Genomic DNA, 16,334 nt, shown 5'->3' on the forward strand with positions numbered 1-16,334 from the left:
CCTCTTATTTATTTGATTCTCAGTTGTTTATTGTAGCTCATAAACAGACTTCCATTTATATCCTTTACAACATAGACTTATGGACATATACTCAGGTGAGCAATTGGTATTCTTTAGTAGTTTAAAATGATTAGTTCTTTTCATCAGGAAAATGACCAACACAAAAGAAAAGCTGCTGATGACTGGAAAACTACGTGCTTAACATGGTGTTTTGGTTTTAACTTATTGTACATCTGGACTGGTAATTCATATTTACTTTGGTATAATTTTGATGTTTGGTCCAGATTCATATAAAAAGACATCAATATGTATGTTTTGACATCTGAATAACAGACAGCTTTCCATGAAAATGGGGAAATGTTAGCTCATTTGGTGGTTCAGTTTTTGCATGATATGTTGTTGTACTGTTAAAATATGTGATGGTTTGTGTGGTGAAATACTGATTCGTGTACTCTGTTGCTCAGATGCAGAATGGGCTTTCTCCATGCTCTCAAAGCTGCACAAGCTTCACTAGGGTATAAACACTTTGAATTTCACTTACAGTTTCCTGCTTTGGCTCCTGAGAATCATTTTCTTCATTTTAAGCTCGTGGGATCGCGTCTTGAGCCATTAAGTGCCAGCTTTTCTCCTTTAATTATCATCTGTATGTGATAGGATGTAACATGAACTTCGAACCCTAATTTTATGTCGCACAACCAGGATGGAATGCTGAAATGTGGATGATAACTACAAATGGATTTAAAGCTATTTAATGGAATTTAAATACTAATGACATTGGAAGCAACCTCCTTTATATACAAAAATAGGTAAATTAATATTGATTTATGAGACTTCTCTTAAATGGAGCTGAAACACAGTTTATTTAGCAATCCAGTATCTTGTACATTTTGCTCTGTTTCACATCATAACCTTTACCATTATATGGATAGATTTATTATATTGGAATACTGAATTTTTATTAAGGTGTTTTAAAATGGTTATATTTACACAGAACCAATAAGAAGTATTTGCTGTTATTACAAATATTCTTTAATTGTGATTGATTAATTTATTCTATGTTATGTTAAGCAACCATTGAATTTGTTATTACAGTCATTGGAGTGCATAGTTTGATTTTCAGGGCTCATTTGAATTTAAAGGCAAAATGGGACTATGACACTAAATAACACAATGACTTACTAAATGCATTTTGGTATACTGTATTATAATATAACATACATACTATCAACTTATACTTCATGTTATTGCTTAGTGTGGTCTAGCTCTTATACTGTGGGCCATAACACATTTGATTTTTTTAATTAAGGTAAATGCTCAAAGAGGCTTACCACAGGATGTGTAGATGTTTCATTCATTTAATATTTGTTATCTGGACCTATATTATTCTGTTTTCATCTATAATATTTATTATTTACTTTTGTGTTTGTACATAATTAAAACACTTCTTTTACTTGTTTTGGGGACTCTCACTAGATTATATGAAATGCTACAAGCTATATTGCCTAATTGGAAATCAAAAGTGATTTTGTTCAAATACGTTCATGTAACATTTTCAGACTATAGTATAAGTTAAATCTAACTACAATATGTTACTGTTATACAAGTAATATATTGTATTGGTATTGTTAGTGATATACTTTACATTTGATTAATATTTATAAGAATAATCATTTATGAAAGTATTTAATGTTGCATATGTGACAAAAAATATAGAGAGTTGTGTAAAATATAGCTTACATTAAATTGAAATTTATAATCCTATATTAGACTGTAGGAGTCAGATATAACTACGGCACTCAAGATTTATTGCTTCATTGACTTACAATTACTATTTGATTGGTACTCCCTGATTTATAAATATTAATGAGTTTGTTTTATCTACTGAAATATTACTATTATAATATTTGAAGAGATTAATAAAAATGTTTGATTCTGATGCTTAAATTAATCAATATATAGAATCCTTATTATAATTATTGGAATATTCAGACAAAAATACTTAATAAAATGATTATATTTAAATTGAATGTATCTAATAGACTAGTTTTATAAACAGTGATAAGAATTTATATATATATATATGGTTCTACCTATACACTGCACACACCACAATAACAATTATTAAAACAAAACACATCCCCATTCCACAAACCACACACAAATGTCGGCATCGCTGTCGGTCTTCTGCGCTGTCGCGAAGTCAGGTAGAACCATATATATATATATATATATATATATACACACACACACACACACACACACACACACACACACACACACACACACACACACACACACACTCACACACAATATTCAAAATATTTCATATGTTGATAGTAGCTGGTTAACTGTTGTTATTAGATTGGTGGTTAATTTGAGCAGTCTATGATACTCGAATTAGGAGTTGTTAATCCCAGAAAGGTTGTTGGTAAATTTAACTTTTTACAGTTATATATTCAATGTTTTTTCAATCCTTACAGACGTTCACTATATCTTTGTGTTTAAAGATTTTATTGATTGATCATCTTTTGATTTTTTGTTTCCTATCAATTCCGCTATAAGATGGAATTACTTTTGTGTTATTACACATATAAAGTATTAATGGTAAGATTAGATTCAAATTGCATACATAATCATAAACATTTCTTTTAAAAGGCATCTCAATTAATATTAATGGTCTAAATAATCCTTGTAAGAGGGGAACTTTATCCAAATACCTTAAATTACACAAATCACACTTAGTTATTTTTTTTTACAAGAAACACATTTAATATCTGATGATATAACTAAACTTAACACCAAATATTATACTGCATTATCAAGTTCAGAACACCATCAAAAGAAGAGAGGAGTAGCCATATTATGGAGTAAAACAATATCCATCCCTAAGATAACAGATTTACGTAATGATGATAAAGAAATGTTTTGATCTGTTACAATAGAAATGAACAAGAAAATATTCACACTTATAAATATATATTGTTTACCGGGTATTGGGATAAATATAGTAAAATAACATCTAAATCAGATTGTCAACATATCTAAAGGTAATATTATAATAGCAGGGGATTTTAACTGTATATTAAATGACTCAGACACTAATACTAGAGATAAAAGGAGAATTCCAGCTTCAGCTAAATTGTTAAAAGATTTCATTGACTTATATCTTCTGAAAGATATCAATGGCTTTGTTGAATAAGATTTATTATCCCATACCTTCTACTCCCATAGACATAATACTCATTCTAGAATAGATAGAGTTCTAAGACCTAATGAATTGACTAAAAGTTTGTCAAAAATAAAGGTTATATCCTGCCCCCTATCAGATCACAATTCTATAACTTTTGAGTTACTAATTGAAACAACCCATAACGTTCTGAATAAAAGAATCCCTGCATACATAACAAAATTAAAATACTTTAAATATTCCTTCTATCAGAAACTCAAGACTTTATTACTCTAAACACTACAAGATATATTTCTGAAGTCTACATATGGGATGCTTTAAAAGCATATTTATATGGGAAAATCCTTATGTGGTTCAACAATAAAAAGAAATCATGGGATAAAGACTTGCATGACATACAGTGCAAATTAGATAAATTAAAATTTAATGTTGAGGAGACAAAGATAGAAAAGAAAAAGAAAAAAAATCACCACATTAAAAAATAAATACTTGGAGATCTTAAATCATAAAACAATGATTAGTTTAGAAAAATTCAAATTTATAAACTTTTCTACGAAACTCAGATCTTTAAATTTATTGGCAAATAAAACCAAAAGACTTAATAAATGTAACCATATTAAAGAGATTTTCTCTCCAAAAAAAAAGAGAAAGATGGTTTCTGATTTATAAAATATTTTAAAAGAGTTTAGAGAATTCTTTCTTAACATCAACCAGAAAGCTCAGATATAGATCCTAAAGAAGAGATCAAAACCATCATTATTAAATATATTAAAAATTGATTATCAAAAGAACAAACTATAACTATGGATAAATCTATATCCTTTATTGACCTTCAAAATCAAATTAATAAACATAAACTAAATAAAGCACCTGGTAATGATGGGATTATTCCTGAAATATATACACTTTTTCCAAAAACATCATTAAATTTATTTCACAAGGTTTTTGATATCTCTCAAAACAATATTATTACACCACCCTCATGGAAATATACCTTCATAACTCCAATAATGAAATCAAACAAAGATTCTACAAAATGCTCATCATTTAGGCCAATTTCTTTATTAAACTTTGATTATAAAATTTTAATGTCCATATATGCAGACAGGTTGAAGGCATTTCTCCCATCACTAGTGGATGAAGATCAAACTGGTTTTATTGTAAATAGAAATAAATATGATAAAATAAAAGAATTACCTTGACAGAGTCTGCAAAAAACTTAAACAAAAGACTAACATTAATAAGTTTAGACATTAACTGTGGCTTCGACTCAGTTAATTGGGATTACTTATTTATACTCATGGAAGAGTTAAAATTCTTAAATAACTTTATAAACCTCATTGGTGGTGCTGCGGTAGCAATGTCGCCTCACAGTTAGACGTTGCACGTTCGATTCTCAGTTAGAGCGTCTTCTGTGTGTCGACATGCGTGAATGGGCGTTCATTCATTGAAGGTTGTGCATTAGGCCTGGCAAGCCAGCACGTAAAAATCTACTGCCAATCATTAGCGGACCGGAGCTCCGCTGTGGCGACCCCTAACTGGGAAAAGCTGAAAGACAGTAAGAAGACATATTTATATAAAGACAGTCAAGCTTATATTAAAATTGTCATTAGTATTTCGTAAAAAAAATTCCAATAGCAAAAAGAGCTAAACAAGGCTGTCCTTTTTCTCCACTCCTATTCACAGTAATAATGGAACCATGGGCCAATTTAAATAGAGAGGATAAAGAAATTTAAAGTTTTATGTTAAATTCTAATGACTCTTCTAAAGTACAACTATTCATAGACGGTATTCTAATAATTTTGGGGGAAAATAACACATCTATATCAGCAATTTTTAAAAATATGAGAAAATTTCAAAACAAATCTGGATTAACCTTCAGTAATAACAAAACAAAAATTCTTCCTATTTATCCAAGTGACTATATTTAGGATAATAAATATATAAAATATGTGACACAAACAAATCAAATAGCATACTTGGGAATAGTAGTTACAAACAATATCAAAGACATTATTCATTTAAATTATAATAAGTGTCTATCTATGATAGAAAACCTTATAAGTAAATGGAAAAAAAATTACCATTTACCATGGAAGAAAGGCTTTCAATTATAAAAAAAATGATTATACTCCCTAAAATACTTTATATTATACAATCAATTTCATTATCTCCTCTAAAATCTACAATTAAAAAATTTAATTCAATGACGTTAAAATTCCTATGGTCTCCTAATAAAGTGAGAATAGCTTTAACCTACCATATGAAAGACTGGTCTAATGCAGGTATAGGCTTTCATAGGTTCATAGGTTCATACTAGGCTATCTGCCCTGGGGCAATTATAAGCCTAGCCCGATTCTGTATGGCTTACGCCACCCCTTGATTTGAGTATACTGTGCCCTTTTTTAAGGTTTAGTTTACTGTGCCTCTGTCTAATAGTGACACAGGAGTAATCCCTGGAACAAACCTACGATCCCATATCCACTTGTCGAGATTCTTCTTGAAGAGATTCAGTGAGGTGCTCTGCCTCACATGAACTGGAATTCTATTCCAGAGCGAAGGGAGCCTCTGGGTTATGAACCTGTCCCTCCAGAAAGTTCTATTTATTTCTGTGCTGAGGTTCAAGTCCCTCGAGCGTGTGGCTCTAAGGGATCTAGATTTACTGAGGTGGAGCATGTCCATTAATTCTGGATTTGACATAGCTTTGTATGTCAGGCATAGATCGCCTCGAAGTAGGCGGTATGCAACTGAGTAGAGCTGGAGTTTTTTTAACCGAGCTGTATATGGCATCTGTTTGAGACCCTTGATCCTCTTGGTGAGATACTTTTGGGGTCTTTCTAATTGCTGCAGGTGTCGGGTAAGGTACATCCCAAAAGGGGCATTGTATTCTATGATGGGCCTAATGAGGGATGAATAAAGGGGCACGATTACCTCTCTTGATCTAGATGTGAAACCCTTCGTGATGAGGTGGGCTATGTAGAAGGTCTTTCTAACCACTTTGGCAATGTGGTTTTCAAAGGAGAGATTGCTATCAACTTGGGTCCCCAGGTCTCTAATTACTTTCTCTGTACTTAATGGGTTTCCGCCTATGTGGTAATTTGTGGGCACATTGTTTTTGCCAAAGGGTATGACTATACATTTTTGGCATTTAGCTTTAAACCATGGTGCTGGCACCAGTTATCTGTCTCTGTGAGACCTTTTTGAAGGATGTTTGTGTCAGCTGGAGAGTTGATTATGGCGCCCAGTTTGCAGTCGCTGCGAACTTGGTGAGCCATAGTCCTCCCACGTTTGCCTGTACCTCGGAAAAGTATATACCGAACAAGAGTGGTCCCAGGACAGAACCCTGTGGGACGCCACTTGTGACCGGTTTTGAGTCTGACATGGCTCCAGCAACTCTCACTCTGTGGGTTCTGTCTTTGAGCCAGTTTGCACCCATCTTGTGACATAGGGGTTTATATTTAAGCTGGATAGCTTATCTATGATGCCCGAGTGGGGTATTGTGTCAAATGCCTTTGCAAGGTCCAGATAGGCTGTGTGGACTACCTTTCCTTCATCTATGGCTTTGGTGACTGTTTCAAAGAAGTCAACCAGGTTCAAAAGGCAGGATCTGCCCTTGACAAAGCCGAACTGGGTAGGATCTAGTGTCTGTAGATCCCCAATGTCTTTGTTTATGAGCTCCATGATGATCCTCTCCATAGCCTTGCAGACTAAGCTAGTCAGGCTTATGGGGCGATAGTTTCCAGGGTCCGTAGATGCTCCACCTTTGTGGAGTGGGACCACTGTTGCTGTACGCCATTCTGTGGGCACATATCCTGTAGTGAGGCTGAGATTGTATAGCTGTTTTATTTGAGGGATTAGTTCCTCTTGTAGTTCATGTAGGACGCAGCCTGGGATGCCATCTGGTCCCATGGAAGCAGTGTTTTTGCTTTGGAGAGGGCAGCTTTCACCTGAGCATCTGAGATGTTTGGGAGGCAGCCCTCTGCCGGGATAGATATTTGCTCATTTGGGGGGGAGGGGGTGGAGAAGTTCGCACTGAACCTGTCTGCCAGGATATTGGCGATGTCTGTGGTTTCAGTGTATTTTTTGTCGTTTAGAATCAACTCAGAACAAGTCTGGGAGTTGCATCCCAAGTTTCTAACATAACTGAAAAAAGCCTTATGATTGTCTTTGGTGTCCTGTGCAATTTTTCTCTCGAAGCTGGCCTTGGAGCATTTTATGAGGGATTGTAATTTTTTGCTAGTACTGATCAGAGATGCCTTCCCTATTAGGGATTTTGCTCTATCATGTAGTAGCTTCCTCCTTCTGTTGTACAGTTTATTTATGGCAGGGGTCCGCCAGACTGGACGCCTGCCTTTGGATGATTGGGTCTTGGTTTTGTTTGGGATAGCATGATCCATGCATTCCTGGAGATGTTTGTAGAATGCATTTATATAGGATTCTGCAGTTTGGGCTGTAGTTTCCACTGGCCCTGTGGCCTTGAAGGATTCCACTTCGGTTTTGAGAAGTGAGAAGTTCGCTTTTGAGAAGTTTTTCACTGTGGTTTTCTGGGCTGGGGGTGGAGTCGGGATGTGGACATCCAGTGAAATTAATTTGTGGTCTGATCTTACCAATGAGGGATATACTTCTGGTGTGGAGCATAGAGTCCCCATGTTGGTAATGATCAGGTCTAGTATGTTGTCCCCTCTTGTGGGAGTGGTGACTAGTTGTTTCACAGCATTTGAGTTTATAATTTCCAGGAATCTTTGGGCTAAGGTGCTGGGGCTTGAGTAGTGCTTCCAGTCAATGTTTGGGTAGTTGAAGTCGCCCAATATAATGGTGTTCGGAGAGATCTTCATGTTCTCCAATGTTTTCAGGAAAGCCGAATGGGATTCCTGACTTTGAGAGGGTGGTCTGTAGGATGCTATAAACTGAAAAGCAGTCTTGCCCACTGTTAGTTGCACATGGATGGTCTCTGATACTTCGTGCAATGCCACTAACCTGGAGGTGTGGATATCCTTGATAAATATGGAAACTCCCTCTCCTTTTGTGGTTCGGTCCGGGTTTTGGGGCGAAAAGCATGATATGAGGTATAGCCTGGTAGTGCTGGGGTGCTCTCTGGAGCCTTGAACCAGGTTTCTGTCACTGCACAGATATCGATGTTCTCCATACTGAGGAGAGCTTCGAGCGTGCATCTTGAGGTTAAGACTTCTGGCGTTTAGCAGCATTACCCTTAGTTTCTTGTTCCTTGTGCTCTCTATGGGGGTGGGTTTGACTTTTGAGCCTTGCCTAAAAAAGGCACTATGGGGGTGGCAAGAGCCTTTGCCAATATCTGAAAGCCCAGTGGTGACAGGTGCAAGCCGTTCCTAGCGAAGCAACGTGGCTTGTCGAGCATGTCATCCCAGGCTGACAGACACTGGATCCCCTTTGAATGACACCAAAATTTTAGCCAATTGTTAAAACTGATCATTTTGTCTTTGTACTGTGGCATCATTCTAGGTGAGGGTAAGATGCTGCTCAAGGTCAGGGTCATACCAGCCTGGGCTACATGATCAGAGAGCTCCTCCATGTCCCTTTTCATGTAGTCCAGGGAGGTACATCTCAGGTCATTCACACCAGCATGTACAATGACCGAGTCATATTTGTATTTGCTTTGGAGTGACCTGAGTGCTTGCGTTATGTGGCGGATCCTAGCACCCGACAGGCAGCTCACTGTGACCTTCTCTTTATTCAGCCTGGTGAGTGGGACTTCAGCGTGTCTGACAATAGAGTCACCTATAACAAGAGTATCAGGTGTGTTATTCAGCCTTAAGGGCTGTGGCTGCTTGGCACACTGACTTTGTGGGTTATGTGTTGTGTGTGTTTTGTTTTGAGGTAGCGTTTGCTTGGATGTCTGCTTTGGAGGTCTCTGTTGCTTAGGTAGATTTTTATTTAGAGCCTCCGAGTATGTTTTTGTGTATTTATGTGTTTGGTTCGCTGATGTGGTGGGACTATGTGATACTGGAATTGTGTTGTGTGAGGTTACCTTCTCCTCCTGACTGGTTACACCAGTTTTGAGATGAGAGAGCTCAGCCTCCAGTTTGGCTAAATAGTTGCATCTCTCACATATATTTGAACCTGTTTGGAAGAGGAGAGGGTTGTCCGTGTATTGGGTGTGTGTGTGTGTTGGGATCTCCCAACCTAGAATTATATTCAATCTCTTCTGTGATTAAATCTATAACTCTGCTTATTGACAATGAATATGCAAAATGGAAAATATTCCAAGAATTATTATCTTGTGACTCATATAATATTCTTAATCTTCAAAAAACATCAATAGTAAATACTCCATTCATGTGGATATTAAAAGATTATTTTTTGTACATTATTATTTAATGCACAAATCTAACTATATGTTAATCCTTTCAAAAACATTTAGAAATTATATTTATAAATCCACAAAGTATATAAAGCCTGGTTTATTCTTCTTTTCCCCATTGCTTTTAATCAAGGTTTCATGGTTTCATCTGATTACACAAAAATGTCACTTTTCAAAGAGAAAAATTTAATATATTGGTCTCAATTGACGGAAAAAGATGAACTGAAATCTTTTGACTATTTGAAAGCTGAATTTGATATAGACACAAATTTATGGTTATACCTACAATAATGTAGACAATTTCTTTTAAACAAATTTGACTTAATGTCACTGATGATAATACAGTCAATACCTAAATTCGTATTTTATTTGATCTTATCCACCTAACATAAATCTCCTATTAAAAATAAATTATCACATATATATAAACTAATTAGAAATGACTCAGATATTTATCCTGAAAACTATTGAAATTATTTCTATACTATCAATAATTATCTTCCCAGTGATCAAGATAAACAAATTCTACTAGAATCAGCTACTAGGACCACATCATCAATAAAATGGAGATTATTCACTCGGAAATTTATGCACTGATCCTTTTTCACTCAATACACTATAAGCAAATTTAACAAGAATAATAACACATGTTGAAGATGCAAGAATATAGTGAAAGGTGATTGGTCATATATTTTCTATGATTGCATACTTTTAAAGAAATATTGGGAAGACATTAATTATTTTCTACAAGGCCTATTTTCAGATAATTTTACACTATATAAGTCTATGATTTTATTTAACACTCCTGTTCATCAAAGTATCAGAAAATTCAAATAGCCATTAATTTGGTCTATTTTGGCTGTTGCCAGGAAAATCATAACAAAAAATTGGAAATCAGATACTTCTTCTTTTCAAGAATTTAAATCTCTTCTCACTGAAGACTGCAATTTAGAACTTTTGACCATTAAATCAAGATATATTAAGAATACATGTAAGTATAATTTGTGGAATAAACTATATGATTTGCCAGAAACTTAATATGCAAATGTAAAATCTGCTGATGTATATTAATACTAGTACATTTGTGAACGTCTTTGTAAATAGTTTAGTTATGTTTGTTTGATATGGTTTGTTTTATATTCAAGTTGAAGTATATGAGAATTTGTGTCTTTCGGCTTTTAGGGGTTAGGGGTCGCCACAGCGGAACTCTGGTCCGCTAATGATTGGTAGTGGATTTTTACGTACCGGGTTACCAGCCCTGATGCACAACCTTCACCGAAGGCATATGAGAATACTTTATGTAAATACTTCTCTTTACTTAAAATTCAATAAAGTTGTGTTTAAACAAAAAAGAAATGAGCTTTACATTGGAACACACAGCTATTCCTGGTGGTTAAAAAGAAAAGAACACTGCAGGTAACAACTGCAATGATTATAAGTAAGATGGACTACCAGACTTGATGCTACACAGCCTCAATATTTCATTAAAACAGTGTGGTGTTAAAGTGGACTATCAATCAATAATTGTGTAACAGACAAAGAAAAAACTCAGCTGTAGGACGGCTTCTCAATACCTGCTTCCATCAGTACTTCATACTCAATAACAAAAAGCTGTGGATATACATATAAACCCCAAAAATTACTTAAGCAGGACATACAGATATTAGTCACATTATTTGCGCTAATGAAACTATATATCACACAGAATTGGACAGATAGAACCAAACTATCATGGGAGGAATTCAAGAACAAAGCTACTAGATATGTTACAGCACATAAATTAATCAATGCACATATTTTCAAAAATACTGGAGTCTCCTTCTGAACCACATTTTAAAAGAATGAATATTATTCAAAGAATCAAATCATCACACTGTATACAAAATTCCCCTATACTAAGTTAAGTACAAATCAAAGAAGCTTAGACAAGCAACTTAAGGCTAAATCAAATACAAATATATTTCTCTCATGCTTCAGCCATTTAGCTGCTGTTGCACCTGCTATAAATATTGCATATAGTGTGTTTTACTAAACCATACAGTTAGGATAATTCTATACATTTTCCTGTTAAAATTTGGAAATAAGTAGTAAATGTGTTTTATTCTATGTGACTTTATAGAAATATGACCTGATTGCATGTTGAAACAAATAATACTTTGTATCTGACAATTTTCATGATTGTTTGTATTGCTATCTACTGTAATATACTTTTGGAAAACAAATAAAAATAAATATGGAAAAAAAAAAAGCTGTGGATATCTTGGAACCTGCTCTTAACCTTAAAAACATTCACACAATTGCATGGCTTCTGCATTTGGAAGTCTATATATATTTTACAACTGTGTTTATCATATTTTATCTATAATTTGCATCCACCAAAGTAGCATGGGTCATAGGTCACGGCTCTAAAGGATTTCAGGTACAGTCCACTAAACGGGTTTAACAAAGAAATAACTAAACAAACACATGAAAAACAAACTGGGGTAAGCTTTTCTAAGCAACATATGGATGCACCTTCAAATCAGTACATGAAGAAAATCACAACAGTGCTGCCGTCTAAGTCTAATTTTAGAGTTGTGGCCATTTCTGTACTAACTTGTGAGAGTGTAAGAAAATCTATGGCCCTACTATGAATCCAAATAGTTTCAGAGGTACTGTTTCTGCACAAATTCATCCATCCATCCATCCACAACCCCTTTTCCCATTTCTACACATGGGGTTGGAGTGTCACTGTGACAAAAGGAGGTAGTGCCAGCACAGCTATCTGGAATTTTGTAAATAATTATATGTCATTTGTAAATATCAACATGATTTATATAAGATTCTTGAGTTACAAGTGTATTAGAACTGTATGTCATGTGTATATCAAACTTATTTGTACAGATGTTTGTGTTGAAAATGTATTTGTAAGGTGCTTGTGCTTGAAATACATCCACAGTGTGCTCTTCTGGAGAGAACAGAAATGTACATGCACTATTGTAACTGTTTAAATGTATATGTTATAACAGTGGAAACTGGAATAGAGCAGGTTAACCTCAGTCCAGCAAACTTTAGGAAAATATCTGAAATTAAATCACTTTATAGACTAGGCCATAAAGATGCTATCTCACAGGTTTCAATACAGCCAGAGACACAAGGTCCCAACTACTAAGCTTTCTGTATTGTCTTTGGTGTGAAGTAATTGCTACTCTGGAAGCATGAAGGAATGCAATTGTTTTATGACTTCCAGCAATTGCCAAAGATCTGAGCAAAAGCCCTTGTTTGTGTATTTTTACAGGTAGATGCTAAATACTGTCAGCTGCCAGCTGTGGAGGTTTACATGAGAAATAGTATTCGGATGACCAGAACTGATGTCATTCTGCAAGCTCTACCAGCAGTAATAGTTTAGACATTATTTTGAGAAGTCTCTTAGAGTGATCAGAGTATTCTGTATTCTGTCTTGGACCTGACAAAAAGAAGAACCATTCATCACATCATCAGCCTTGCTTTGTTAAGTAAGTTACTAGTGAATAGTATAATTCTCTTAGATGCAGTCAGGAACATAGTAAAGCTTAATTTAGATATTTTTTTTTTATTCGTATGAGACTGTCCTTCAATGTTGTTTTAAATATTTCCTTTGATTCTGAACTCTGATGTCAGTGTGAATATATATTTAGTATTGTCTTGTTCTTTTATTATTCATTATTAAATATATTTAAACCTTTCATTGTGGCTGATCTTTGTAGAGATATTTATGTTTTGAGAGTACTTGCATATTTATTTGGTGACACTGTGTGGGCCACTCCTAACAGCCTTGCTCTTGGTCAAACTACCATTTGTATTAATATTACACAGTAAGATTGGACACCTTTTGTTAAGGCCTTAAAGTAGCTGTCAAGGGGTTCTGGTGGCAGTGGTAACTACCTTATATGTGTATGTGTGTGTGTGTGTGTGTGTGTGTGTGTGTGTGTGTGTGTGTGTGTGTGTGTGTGTGTGTGTGCGCAAATACAAATCTGGTTGGACAGAGAGAGTTGGAGGACTTGGTTTGGAACCCTGGCTAAAGACTCAACTCTATAGCTGTGCCAGTGGAGAGTATTACTGGGGATCTGGAGAAAGAGGGAGAAACCAGCCCTGGACTGACAGTGGTCTCTGTGTACCATTAAGGGAAACTACACTTGATGTACAGAGCTGAATCTGGAAATACTGTGTTTACCTGTTATTCTCTCAGTGAAAGTCCCCCCACAGGTGCCGGTGGTGAGGATTGAGGCTTCTTGATTACTGGTCCAGAGGTGGGATATTCACATCACATACTGGTTGGCAGGGGTTCATATTATAACACCGAATGCTGAAAACAGCAAATAGTGTTACATCGACACATATTCAGCGAACGCTGAAAATGTCGAAACCACAGAACCGCGATTTCTTTCTTAGGAAAAGAAATCACTGTTCCAACCCCCGCCAAAAAAAAAAAAACATTAAACACTTCCAAACACATACACACATACCCTAACCCTAATTATACCCCCCCCAAAAAAAACATATGCACGTCACCCAAACATACATCTAACAAAAAAAAAAAAAAAAAACAGTAAGCATTTTAAAACATATGCACTTACCTTAACCCACACCCTAACCCTAAGGTCAGTAACTCTCGCACATTTACATAAACAGTTCCAAACACAAACACACTTACCTTAACACTAATCCTACCCCTCCAAAACAAAAGTAAACAGCTAAAAACACACACATAACTCAAACATACATCTAACGCAAAATAAAAAAACATTAAACACTTTCATACATATGCACTTAACTTAACCCGCACCCTAACCCTAAGGTCAGTAACTGTTGCACAATCATGCTCGGGAACTATACCGGACAAGGGACCACACTACACTCCAGAACAGGTAAAGCAATGATGCGGTCAAGCGTCTTCTTTCCCAGGGAAAAAAATTTGCTGAACAGCCACTTTACTGTTTTGCCTGTCCGCCCTACATGTGTCGACGAAATCGCATTCGACAAAATGCGTTTTCATCATTCTAATATGAACCTGTTGGCAGTGGTGAGTCACCACAGTCACTTCAACAGTGACAATTATTTAAGCCAATGTCTCTGCTGGGTGGCTAGGCCTGCTGTGGTTGTTCTTTCATACCACTCACTCGTGCACACGCACACACACACACACACACACACACACACACACACACACACACACACCCCTATGGCCAGTTTAGAGTGTCCAATCCACCTACTGCATATCTTTGGAATATGTGAGGAAATGACGGACCCATAGAAAACCTGCGCAAACACAGGGAAGATATGCAACTCTGCATAGAAGGCACCACAGCTGAGAATCGAACCAGAGAACCTCCTGATGTGACGTGACAACACTATCCACTGCCCCATTATGCTGGGCCTGGGTATTCATAGACATAGGGCACAGATGCATACAAACATCATGCACCCTATGTTCTGCAGACCATAGATTTTTCTGTTGTGAAATTTAATAATGCTGTCAATATTTGAATCCTAAAGATTCCAGCTTTTCTTGTGAATCCCTATGCTTTGGGATTCTGGTACAATGAATATTGTAACATCAGATCTGGATTCTAAATCAGTAGATATTAACTGCAGCCATCTTAATTCATGCTCTAAAACTTTCAGTTTTGCATTTGTCAAATTCCTCTATTTCTATCTTGTTTGTTTAAATAGCAGACTGTTTCATGTTCTTCATCACATTTTCTGTTAGTCTTGATTTTTTCTTGAAATTTATAATAGTCCTCAAATTTATCTTGAAGGTCAGTGACTGAAAAGGTGGCATTTTTTTTTTAATTTCTGCATGATGATAGTGCCCCAAGTTGGTATTTCTTCTATAGCCTTATGGTACTATTCATAAACATTGTTTGCCATGGGGCAGACTTGGTATGCCATGCAAATGTATTCCAATGCCTGTTGTGATTCATAAAAGGCACAATAGGGTAAGACATTATTATTTGCTTATTGGTTATTCATCTGCATATATGCATATGCCACTGTATGCCATGCACGGAGTACATATACAAATCATCCCCTTACACAAAGATATGTTATTCATCGAAGGATTAGCAACGGCCTACCAGCTGATCCAAATGGGGAAATCCATGGGAGTACAACTGCATAATATCCAGTGGTACTTTTGATACCAGAACTGCTAATATATTGTTCAGTAGACATAGTTTAGCAACATATTAGCATATTTACAAAAGGGAGCAGCTTTACTGCATGTCAGGAAAATCTCTACTGGCAAAAGAATTCCCTACAGTGCAGGGAAACCTGCACCCTATCATTCTGTTACATGGTGACACAGGCTCCATTTCAATGGAGAAATCACATATCACCAAATCCCCTCTTCCCCATAACATGGCAATTTATAATAGTCCTCAAATTTATCTTGAAGGTCATTGACTGAAAATGTGGCATATATGTGATATGTTATTCATGAAAGGATTAGCAATGGGGTACCAGCTGATCCAAATGGGGAAACCCATGGGAGTACAACTGCATAATATCCAGTGGCTTTTGATACCAGAACTGCTAATATATTGTTCAGCAACATATTTGCATATTACAAAGTTGTGTGATATGTTTAGATAAATAGATACCAAAAGGTGCATTATATTCGGTTTATTATTGAAACATTGAACATCACAATGTAAACCTATCAAAAACTAGGTTTACATGTTCGATGTTCACAATAGCAAACAGCATGAAAGATCAGACACCAAAGCATTCAAAGTCAAATTCAACTCCTGCACTGTGGTGTCCATACTACAATGCACTGACAGTCATTTTTTG

Source organism: Protopterus annectens, chromosome 6.part1, assembly GCF_019279795.1.
Source record: "Protopterus annectens isolate FY-2018-M chromosome 6.part1, PAN1.0, whole genome shotgun sequence".
Classification (NCBI taxonomy): Eukaryota; Metazoa; Chordata; order Ceratodontiformes; family Protopteridae; genus Protopterus; species Protopterus annectens.